This window comes from Myotis yumanensis, unplaced genomic scaffold (genome assembly GCF_028538775.1).
Source record: "Myotis yumanensis isolate MYYU_CA2020_CCGP unplaced genomic scaffold, mMyoYum1.0.hap1 SCAF_21, whole genome shotgun sequence".
NCBI lineage: Eukaryota > Metazoa > Chordata > Mammalia > Chiroptera > Vespertilionidae > Myotis > Myotis yumanensis.
Window position 1 is genome coordinate 10642018 of NW_027223772.1, and position 11695 is coordinate 10653712.

An 11695-nucleotide genomic window follows, 5' to 3' on the forward strand; every position below is an offset into this window, starting at 1 on the left:
CTTTCTGGGACGCGATTCCTTTTAACCTGACTCCTTGACACCAAGACCTTGGTGTTAGAAGGGAGCTGTGAGATCTCCTGGGCAGAAAGTAGCCCCTCCTCAATCTGCGTGCTCTCTTCATGAAGGTTGGGTATGGAGGATACAGAGATGTTATCTGAGAAGGCCATGGTATCGGCTTATTAGAAATCACCAACATGTAAGATGTATTCCTTTTCCAATACATTAGAAGCTCAAGAGGCCAGGACTTTCCCATGGGAGGAAGGAGGTTGAGAAAATTCCAGAGGCTGGCACTGTGGGGTCCATTTTTACCGCAAGGAAGGTAGTGAAAATTGAGTTACCTAAGAGCCTCTGAGCGGTAACCATTTGGCAGCTGAGAGAAAAGCCCCCAAGCCGTCAACTGTGGTATTTACATGAGCAAAATGTTCCATGCGCTCCCCTGAAAATGTCCATGTGGCTCTGTGTATACATGTGTTTACAGAACGTGCAAATAAATACGGGTAGAATATGAAACACATGCGCCTGTGTTTACAAGACATGCATCCACTTATGCTAATGAAATCACTCCCGTCTGAGAACAAACGGCCATTATCTACAGAAGTGCTACGAACTTGGGAGATTGCTGGGATTTTTGTCCTCACACTTGGAGAAACTGAGTCACTAACGTTTTTTTCATAAAAGGCTCCTTCTTGTTTCTAGTAAGAAGCACATGAGCTAGAAAGAAAGTCACCCTCAGAAATCCTGTGTTCACCACAGAGGAGCTTTAAACTCACAGTTCACGCCAGCGCTCCTGAGAATGGACATCCCACCTACTCGTGTATTCATCTTAGCACACTTCCCCGGGCCCCCACGACTTGGTGAGCATAAAAATCTCTGGGGAGCCTCAGATGTTCAACATGCGTATTTCTGAACCCCACCATCAAAAAGTCTAATGAAGTACCAGGGACCTGCACTCTTAGCATGTGCCCCGAGGGAGACGGGCAGGAACACTGCCCTCATGTCCTCGAGGTGGAATGAAGAGCAGTTAGTTGTCTTTTTTAAAAAATGGGGGGAGGGGGGGTGGCTCAATGCACCCTTGGAAATCCTGCTGCATTGGTAGCTCATGGATTTGAAGTCACAGAGCCCCAGCCAGTGGGAATAGAGATGCGAATAGAGGTGTGCGCGTTGGTGCCCCTCTTCAAACAAACCCGCTGTGGACCCCGCCCTTGCTGAGCAGCGCCCACCCCTGGTGCAATAGACCTCAATGGTCCCATGTCGCCATCGCGCAGCTTCTGCCCAGCGCAGCCTCTTTCACGACCATAGCACCTTATTACAACCAGAAAATTGCCATTGGCATGAGGCATTAACTACTACAGAGGAGCGGCCTTGCTCAGATTTCACCAGCGCCCACATGCACACCTTGATGTGCACGCGTGTAATTCTGTCACGTGTGTAGATTTGTGTAATTGCAGTCACCATCAGGCTACAGAGCTCTCCCTCACCACAAAAGTCGATGTTACCCCTTTATAGTCACCCTCTCTTCCCCCACCTATCCCACCCAGGCCCCTGGAAACCACTGATCTGTTCTTCATTTGAGCAACATTTTAAAAAATGAAATAGAACAGAGCGAATGGAAAATAAGAGAAGAGAAAATATCAGTGCAATTCAAAGGAGAGGAGGGAGCATTGATTTGGGAAACTTTTGTTCTGTTATATATGCATGTGTATGTGTATGTATATAGGTATAGGTCAGGGTATAGGTACTGTGTTGTGTTAGGAAATATATTTTTGCCCTAGCCAGTATGGCTCAGTGGATAAAGAGCATCAGCCTGAAGACTGAAGGGTCCCGGGTTCAATTCCGGTCAAGGGCATGTACCTTGGTTGCAGGCTCTATCCCTGGCCCTGGTGGGGGAGCGAGCAGGAAGCAACCAATCAATGTGTCTCTATCACATCAATGTTTCTCTCTCTCTCTGTGTCTCTCCCCCCTCCCCCTTCCATTCTCTCCAAAAGTCAATGGAAAAGCATCCTTGGGTGAGGATTAACAAAAAGAAATTATATTTTTTATGGAGAGTTGCAAGTAGAAAATAAAATAAAATTGAGAAATGCACTGATAACAAGACAGCCTCCAGCCTCAGCAAAACCTCCCTGCCTCCCCAGGCTCACAATTGTGGGTGGCATAGAAGCCTTTTTCCTCCTCTGAGAGCTGCTACTGTCCTGCAGGCCTTTAGTTAATGACTATCTGCTTCACATTTGGATGGAAATTCACCATGTGAACCCTCAGTGTTTGGATATTCCCACTTAGACCTGCAGCTGGGGACAAAGGGAACAGAAGAGATAAAGGGGCTCAAGGGCTGTCCGAGTTCTGGCTTCCCCGGGCGCAGCCTCCCTGGGGCTTAACAGCTCACCGAAGCCAAGTGACAAGGCCCTCAGCTCTGACTCCCCAAAGGGGCAGATGATGATGTTCCCGGAACATTTTTTTTTCAGCCATGAACCATTTAATGGTGTGCTGTGCACACTCATGCAATCTCAGAAAATCCTGAAGGATTGATCACAATTTTAAATAAAAATATTTGTTAGCATTCTTATTCACTTTAAGAGACGTAAGCCTTTTGTTCCTTGTTTCACAAATGAAGATGGCTGAGTAGCTGTTTTTGGTGATTAGAGACCAAATCCCATGTCCTTGTCCGACTCCCCTCACTCTTCCTTGGCTTCCACCTTGGCTGGGGCTGCGGGAGCAGCAGGGGCAACGGAGGTGTCAGCAGCAGCCACGGGGGCAGCAGCCACGAATGCAGGTGGATCAGCCAGGAAGGCCTTGACCTTTTCAGAAGTGGGGAGGTAATCAGTCTCCACAGACAAAACCAGGACCCACTGTGTCCACTGATGATAGAATGGGGCACGGAGGCAACAGCTGGGTAAGCAGGCTGCAGACACCCTGCAGGAAGCGAGAATGCAGCGTGCTCTGGGCTCTCGAGCACTTCAGGTTGTAGACGCCACCACTGGCAACACCTGCTGGGTGATCCGCTCAAGGGAGAAGGGGGAGGTGGTCTCATTGGCTCCCACTATGTCTCCAGGCTTAGCCAGCTGCATGTCTCTCAGGATTTCAGTGGTGCCCCCGGAGACTGTGATGACGGCTGAAGCCTGGAAGAAGGTCTTCTCGGGCCTCAGATCAGTACTTCACACGCGGCAGTGGCACCAGCATGGGCGGTAGCTGGCACCTTTTTGGCAGCAGCATGCCCCTGATCTCTGTGAGGTTCTCCCTGCCGTGCAGAAATCCCACATTCCCCTGGATCTGAGGCACCAGTTCCTCCGGAGCTGCGGTGTTTTCCAGATGTGCTTGCATGGCCTTGCACATCACAGTCTTGCCCATCAACACTACAGCCTTCCATCTCAGAGACGTGCAGATCTGCTGCATCTATTTGCTTGGAACCCCCATTGTCTGCTCCCACAATGAGTGTTTTGTATAATCATCCCCAAATCAGATGATCTTAAAGAAGAAATAGGGCTCCCAGGTAGCCCTGTCTTCCCTAGGCATCATGGCTGTGCATTTGGGATTGTCACGCAAGGTTTAAAAACAATGTCACTTTCACAAAGACTCCTGATAAAAGGAGGCATTAACATTCTAAATAATATATTTCATATTAATAACAGGGGAAATATTTTATAAAAAATATATCTGGCTAGAAAATAAATGGATGGATGCATAGATGAGATTCCCATTGAGGTTTTTCTTATTCATTTTTCTAATGCCTTAGAGCAGTGGTTCTCAACCTTCTGGCCCTTTAAATACAGTTCCTCATGTTGTGACCCAACCATAAAATTATTTTCGTTGCTACTTCATAACTGTAATGTTGCTACTGTTATGAATCATAATGTAAATATCTGATATGCAGGATAGTCTTAGGCGACCCCTGTGAAAGGGTCGTTCGATCGCCAAAGGGGTCGCGACCCACAGGTTGAGAACCGCTGCCTTAGAGCATCCTGACTCAAACGCACAGGTCATTGCAAAAGGCAAGTGTTTGATGAACTTATCAAATACCTTCAGAAGCAATGCGGAGCTTCCCCCCTAGGCTGCCTCTTAGCACCCTGCAGCTGTGAGGTTGACCCACTTGTCCTGCTCAAAAGCTGAGTTGGAATGTTTCAGTTTGGGAGATCGTGGTGAGTGGGTGGGTGCCTAATCCATTCTGAGGTTGCAGATAGCCCTGGAAGTGATTTCTTCATGTTCTGTTGCAACATTTGGACATGAGTTTTACATAATCGACAATATGCCATTGACTGATTTCACCAATGAGTGAAGGAGTTGGGAAAAGTCCAGCTCTCGGGGCCTGAGCCGTTAGCAATACAGCCTGACTGTCTTATGAAGTTTGACAGCCTATTCTCGATGCTAAGAATTTTTATAGTTTGGGCAGGAAGTGATTGATTTGGGTCTTTCAAGATACTAAAAATGTGCTGCCAGATGTCACTTGAACAGACATTCCGAAATCACAGAAATGGTCTTTAGTACAATCACCATTCTTCACATCAAAACCTCGGGTGAGCACTCCTTACTTTGATGGCCATCGCAGTTTATTTGGGGGAAAGCAATGTCTCATGTTTGCTACTCCATTCTTGCCACAACAAAAACTGCAACTTCTCCATTTTCTAAATACTGACTCAGGATCTCAGGAGAATGTCATCGGCCATTGGCTCCCTTCTGGGGAGAGCCCTGGTGTGGTTTGACATTCAGATGCAGCCTTTTTTCTTTACCTGGTGACACCCCCACTTGTGGGCACAGAGCTCACCCCCTGTCAGCAATGATTCATGACAGCCTGTTTAGGTCACATTACATCTTCCAGGTTCTTTCATCAAACACACATGTGTCAGCTTCCCGTAGCATGGGTTCTCGTTGGTGACCAGCAGCGACAAAGTCATTGATTCTTCTTCCTCATACAAACAAGTACTAAGCAGGGACAACCGTGTGGTGTCCTCCTGGCATTTCCCAAAGTGTCATGTCCAGGCCAAGGTATTTAAGAGCTGATGTGCCTTCTCCATCTCTTTTCATGCAGCAATGTGCTTGGAAGACCCTGTTCTACACGGCTCAGCTACAACACGGAAGGGGGCACCCGGCTGCCTCAGACTTAATGAAGGCCTGGTTTCAGGGTTCAGCTGTTGTTCCACATAGTCCAGCCTAACTTGATTTGTAAATAGGCCGAAAGTCGATTTGTCCTATGGACATGGCATTTTAACCCAGCTATAGAGTAACTGCTCATACACACATGATAGTGTTGGCCTTTCCACATTTGCTGCCACTGGATTTTATGTGATGTCCACAGAGATGTTTTATACAGGAACTTTGTGAATAAATTTTTCTCCTGGCATAACAGTAGTAAATTTGGGACTGCTTTGATCAGACTCTTGGCAGCAAAGCAATCTACTTGTTTTTCCTGAAAGGAGTGGGAGTCTGAATGACATCTCTATGGTTTCTTCTTTGTCCTTAGCAACAACATTGCATACTGCAAAGCATTATCTTGTACTTGTCCTAGAAAAACTCAGTTGTGCAACTAGAGAGCTCAGAGTGTTTTGTATGGAAATATCGCAGAAGTTTGACAAAGTTTCTTAGAGGACTTTTCTGTTTCTTAGGTGAAATAATCATTTGATTCACACAGACTCATATTCCATCTTCCCAAGAGACTCCTACCCACTGCTTCAATATGGGGTGCTTTTCTGAATTGCAGGTTATGTTATTTTGCTCATTACTTTCTTCTGGCCTCAGTGAATTAAATTTAAATGGTAATCCAGTGTTCTAAGTTGGGAGTATAGCATAACTGTCTTAACCCAGGTCCACAAGAAAAGCAGAGCCTGAGGCAAGGATTAAAGTTTTGATATTTCATTTGGGAGGAGCAAGCCTAGGGCAGCGAAGGTGAGGGAAAGGGGTTCAGGGGCAAGAAAAGATGTGAATCCATGTGGCGTAACACATTACCACACTGGCCGTGGCATCGCCATGAGCCAGGAAGAGAAACAGTGGGCTGTTACCACTGCATGGGAGAGGCGGGATTTATCTGCCCAACTTATCCTGTCTTCTGTATCCCAGGGGTCAGTGCGTACCCCCGACGGCCGGACCCCCCACACTACTGGGTTGTGCCATCTTACCCCTTGCGGCTTCTTAGGTTCCTTTCCGTCCTCTATCAAATGAAGATAATATAAGACCTCCTTTGTGAAGTGCCCTGAAGATCAAATCTGATAATAAATTTAACCTTAGCCGCAGCATGTACTCACATAAAGGATTGCTAAAGGGGAAGATCCTGGAAACTCCGAAATGCTCAGCTTTTGAGCAGAGAGTTCCCATTCATCTACGAAATGACAAGAACTTGTGATCAGCAAGCACAAAGGGACAGCGGAGACCTCTGGGTGTGGTGACAGACTTAGAACCTGGTCCCACAGTGATGGCAGCTAGTCTGACCATATGCATGAGAGTGGAGGGAAAGAATGGAATCCAAAAATGTTTCTGCAGGAACAAGCAAAAATTAAACGACTTGAGATGAAAAAGACTAATGGCCAAACACAATAGCTTATAATGGCTCCCTCAGGAAAAGGTCTATTTCAATATTGTTCCAGGAATTCAGAAAGTGCTGGAATTCATTTATTCCACCTTGTTTCTGCCTTTTCTTTCTTTCTTTCTTTCTTTTTCTTTCTTTCTTTCTTTCTTTCTTTCTTTCTTTCTTTCTTTCTTTCTCTTTTAATTTTTTTTGTAAATTAAGTTTACATCTCCATCTGTTGTCTCACTGGGGCAGAGTTACTCCTTTAAATCTGGGAGGTAAGAAAGTCAAAGTTCTAAGACTTGGCTCTCGACTTTCCACCACGTGTGAGTGGCACAGTTACAGGTTTCACTACGGAGTGGCAACCCCACCGCATTTCAGCCAAGAACCTCATGCTCAAGAAAAAAACATCTCCAGCCCTGCTGGAAACAGAGCCGGTGTTAATGCAGCCAAATTAAACCCTGAAGCTAAGACATGTAAAAGTGGTTGTTCTCATGTTACTTGTTACTTCTTTACAGGGCGCACAACCAAATACCTTAATTCTCTGCTGAGTCCCTTAAGGACACAATTTTTCAGTCAGAAAATACATCTTGAGATTTGGGCTGGGACTATGAACATTAATATGAAAGCATTGCATGAACTTCCTATAACGAGGACCTTCCAATTTGGTTGAAAACATGTGAATTAACTAAGATAATAGTGAAAATGATGTTCTACGGCTGTATAAGATTCTGGAAAAATGAGTGATAAAGATAGCTAAGAATTGGACAAACCCGTGGAGATGTAGACTTGAGGCAAACTGTGAGAGGATGGAAAGAGCTTGGCTGAGAGAAGGGGTTAAAGCAAACAGGCAGTCTAGGCCCAGGGAAAGCCATGCGTATAGGTCTAGAGGGGAAAGTGCATGCCACAGTCAAGGAGCAGAGTGCGAAATAATCACAGAAAGTGGTTACTGAGCACTTACTGTCCATGTGGCTGTGCTAAGCCCTTCAAAGTTATTCTCATTTAGTCCTCTAGTAGCCCCACAAAGTAGGCATTCTTATCATCTCATTTTCAGAGGTACAACTGACCTTGGAAAGTGAACGACTTGTCCAAAGTCAAAGTGTTAGTTACTGGCTGGCAGGGATTTGCACTCAGGACCAAGGTTCAGATCAGACTGTGAGGAGCCTTACCTGCTAGACCTGTGTGTGGTAATGGGTGAGGCAGAAAGAATGCAAGGAGGAGTGAGCCTCGGTCCTCAGACTAATAGTCCAGTTGGGGAGAAAGTCTAGATCTCCAAGCAGTAGCACAGTGGTGTGCAGGATGGACCGGAGCCGGGAATACAGGGCCAGGGAAGGGTTCAGAAGTCAGGTCCTCAGGTGCATCCCAGAAACTCTGGGTGGGCCCAGCAATCTGTGTTTTCTCAGGCCTCCGATTATGCTGGTGACGCTGCGGCCTGAGAACCACCTAGAGATGGCTGTGGGAAGGGAAAGGACCAACTGCCAGAATTAACAGAAAACCCTTGTCAGTGGTAAACTTCTACCAGCACGCAGTCTGCACCTGGGTGACTGACTGGCTGTTCAGGAATAGAAGAAAGGCAGGACGACCTATGAGTCCGTTTCTACTTTGCTTGCTAGTTTATTTTGTTCATTAGACACAAGAACAGGCTGACAATGGTCAGAGGGGAGAAGGGAGGGGGCTGGGTGAAAAAGGGGAAGGGATTAAGAAAAAACCCCTCATAGACAGACAACAGTATGGTGACTGCCAGAGGAAAGGGGAGTGGGGGAGGCAGGAGAGAGTAAGGGGGGATAAATAGTGGTGGGAGGAAACTTGCCTTGACTTGGGGTGGTGAACACACAATACAATATACAGATGATGTGTTATGGAATTGTACCCCTGAAACCTATATAATTTAATAAACCAATAAATTCAATAAAAAAAATAGGCTCTAGCCAGGCAGTTCAATTGGTTAGAGCGTCATCCCGATACACCATGGTTGTGGGTTTGATCTCCGGTCATAAATAAGTGGAACAACAAATCTCTCTCTCTCTCTCTCTCTCTCTCTCTCCCTCCCTCCCTCCCTTCCTCCCTCTCAAAAAGCAACAAAATTAAAAAATAAAAATAAGCAAAACAAGGGAAGGAAGGAAGGAAGGAAGGAAGGAAGGAAGGAAGGAAGGAAGGAAGGAAGGAAGGAAGGGAAGAGGAGTCCACCTTCCCTCAGAGGTTTCACTGGGGAATGAGAATAAGGTGGTCAGATTGGGACCTTTTAGGCCTGGGTTTGAGTCCTGGACCTGCTCCACCCTTCACCTCTTTAAGCCTCAGTGTCCTCCTCATGTGTAAAATGAAAACAGCAACAACAGCTGCCTCACAAGGGTTTTGTGGGCATGAAATGAGACCATGTAGGAAAACATGCTATCAAATGTTCTACAGTATAGGCTGTTATTAGCGACAGACAGAAAGAGGTAAAGGGAGGCTATGTTCATGACCTGGCTTTATGAAGTATGAACTACATGTGTGGATACAGTGACGGTACCATCGTTAACTGTGCATGTCCGTGTGGACAGTTAAGGACCCCAAGGTCAGGGATGGAAACACAGATTTAGGAATTGTCAGCAGAGAGAGGAGTGAGTGCAAGGTCGCTTTTTGTCAGGAAGAGGGAGCAAGTTTAAAAGTTTAAATAGAGGGTGCACCACAATAGACAGATATGGAATCTGGTTGGAGTTAGTATAGTATTCAAGCTACAAACTCAGTCTGCAAGAAATGTAACATTTAATTAGTTAATTTATTTGGTACAATTCAGAGGTTTTTAGTATATTCACAATTATTCACTGAATTAGTGACGATCACCCCAAAGAGAAATCTCATCGCATTAGCCATCAGTCCGTTCCCTCTACCCTCAGCACCTGGCAGTGATTAATCTACTTTCTGCCTCCGTGGTCTTCCTTATTGTGGACAATTTATGTAAGTGAAAACATACATGTGGCCTTTTGTGTTTTCCAGATTTCTCCATATTGTAGCATAAATCAGTACTTTATTTCTTTCTATTGATGAACTAGAGGCCCGATGCACAAAATTCATGCAAGAGTAGGCCTTCCTTCCCCCCAGCTGCTGGCACTGGCTTCCTTCTGGCACCCGGGACCCAGGCTTCCCTCGCAGCCCTGGCTTCGTCTGGAAGGTTGTCCAGAAGGACGCCCGGAAGGATGTCTGGTCTAATTAGCATATTACACTTTTATTATTATAGATAATATTCCATTGTATAGAACTAACACAGTTGTTTAAGCAACCATCAATTCATGAACATTTAGATTGTTTGCACTCTTGATATTTAGAATAATGCTGCAATGAGCATTTGTGTACAAGCTTTTGAGTGGACATATGTTTTCAATTCTCTTGAGTATATATCTAGGAGTGCAATTATTCAAATCCTTTGCCTATTTTAAAAAATTGGGTTATTTGCCTTTTTACTTTTGAGTTTTAAGAGTTCTTTATATATTTTTTAAATATTTATTGTTGACAGTATTATAGATGTCCCCCTTTTCTCCCCTTGGCCCCCTCCATCCAGATCCTCCCTGCCTCAGGCCTTCCCACACTATTGTCTGTGTCCATGGGTTATATACTTTTCATATAAGTTCCTTGTCTGTTATATGATTTGCAAATATTTTTCCCATTCTGTTCATTGTCTTTTCACTTTTTTAGTACTGTCCTTTACATTACAGCACAAAGGTTTTTAATTTTTGATAAAGTCTAATTTAACTTTTTAAAAAATTGCTCATATTTGTTATGTAATAGCTAAAAAATAAAACCACTGCCTAGTTTGAAGTCACAAAGGTTAGCACCTATATTTTCTAAGAGTTTTCTAGTTATAGTGAGGTCTTTTATCCATTTAGAATTAGTTTTTGTATGTGGTATAGTATGGGTCCAACTTTATTCTTTTGCATGTGGATATCTGGTTGCCCAAGCCTCATTTGTTGAAAAAATTATTCTTTCCTCATTGAATTTTCTAGCACACTTGTCAAAAATTAGTTGGCCATAAATGTAATAGCTTATTAATGGACTTTCAGTTCTCTTCCATTGATATATATGTCTATCCTTATGCCACTATCATACTGTCATGATTATTATAGTTTCAAAGAGGAAGTGTGAGTTTTTCTACTTTATTCTTTTCAGGCTTGTTTTGGTTATTTTGATTTTTTTTTGTATTTCTATATAGATTTTAAGATCAACTTTTCAATTTCTGCTAAAAAGGCAGCTGGTGTGTAGATAAGATAGTAATGGTGTTGAATCTGTAAAACAATTTGAGGAGTATTGTCATCTTAATAATATTAAGTCTTCCAATCTATGAACATGGGATGTCTTTCTATTTTTTAGGTCTTTTTTATTTATTTCAACCATATTTTATAGTTTTCAGTATATGTCTTACATTTTTTGTTTAATTTACTCCTAAATATATAATTATTTTTGATGCTGTTATAAATTGAACTGTTTTCTTAATTTCATTCTTGAATTGTTCATTACTAGTGTTTATAAATACAATAGATTTTTGTATGTTGGTTCTGTATTCTGAAAACTTACTCTATTTGTTTAATTCTATTATTTTTTAGTGTGTGTGTTCTTCAGAATTTTCTATATAAAAATAATGTCATCTACGAATACAAATGGTTTTACTTTTTCCTTACCAATTTGAATGCCTTTTATTTACTTATTTTGTCTAATTGTCCTGAACTTACTTTATCTTTAAACAATTTTCTTTCTTAAGCTCCTAGTCTGCCAAGCTGTGAAATCATAATTATCAGTCAATTTGGATCTGTCCTACATTTTCTGGGCTTGTGTCTGATTTCTTAAGGGGCTTTTCCAGAATCAAATCATCAATAGAGGAGGGCAGTGTCTGGTCCTGGATACCATCATTCTTCTTGTTTTCATCTAATTTTCAGCCACTGATACATGTAGATCACTGCTCTATCCTCCCTGGCCCTGCTGCTGGCCTCCGCAGGCCTACAGCTCTGTGTTGTGTGGCTATAGCTCTTGGGTGCTCACAAAACATCCAGTAGCTCCCAGCTTTCTCTGGGCTGCAGGAAACTCTGTTAAGATTGTCTTGGACCTGTCTCCTAAATACAGCATTGATCTTTTGGCCTAAGGGTATTAGAAGAATGTGTACCTTGGGCTTTCCCTGGGCATGAGGAACATGGGTGGTTTGTTTGTTTTTCTGCTTGGGGTCCCTAAAAAACCTGGTGC

The 11695-nt window shown here is 43.7% G+C and overlaps 1 pseudogene; it reads right to left on the bottom strand.

Moving 5' to 3' along the window:
- Window positions 1-2633: 2633 nt before the first annotated feature.
- On the bottom strand, window positions 2634-3507 carry LOC138998846 (large ribosomal subunit protein uL10 pseudogene; annotated as a pseudogene).
- Window positions 3508-11695: the final 8188 nt, after the last annotated feature.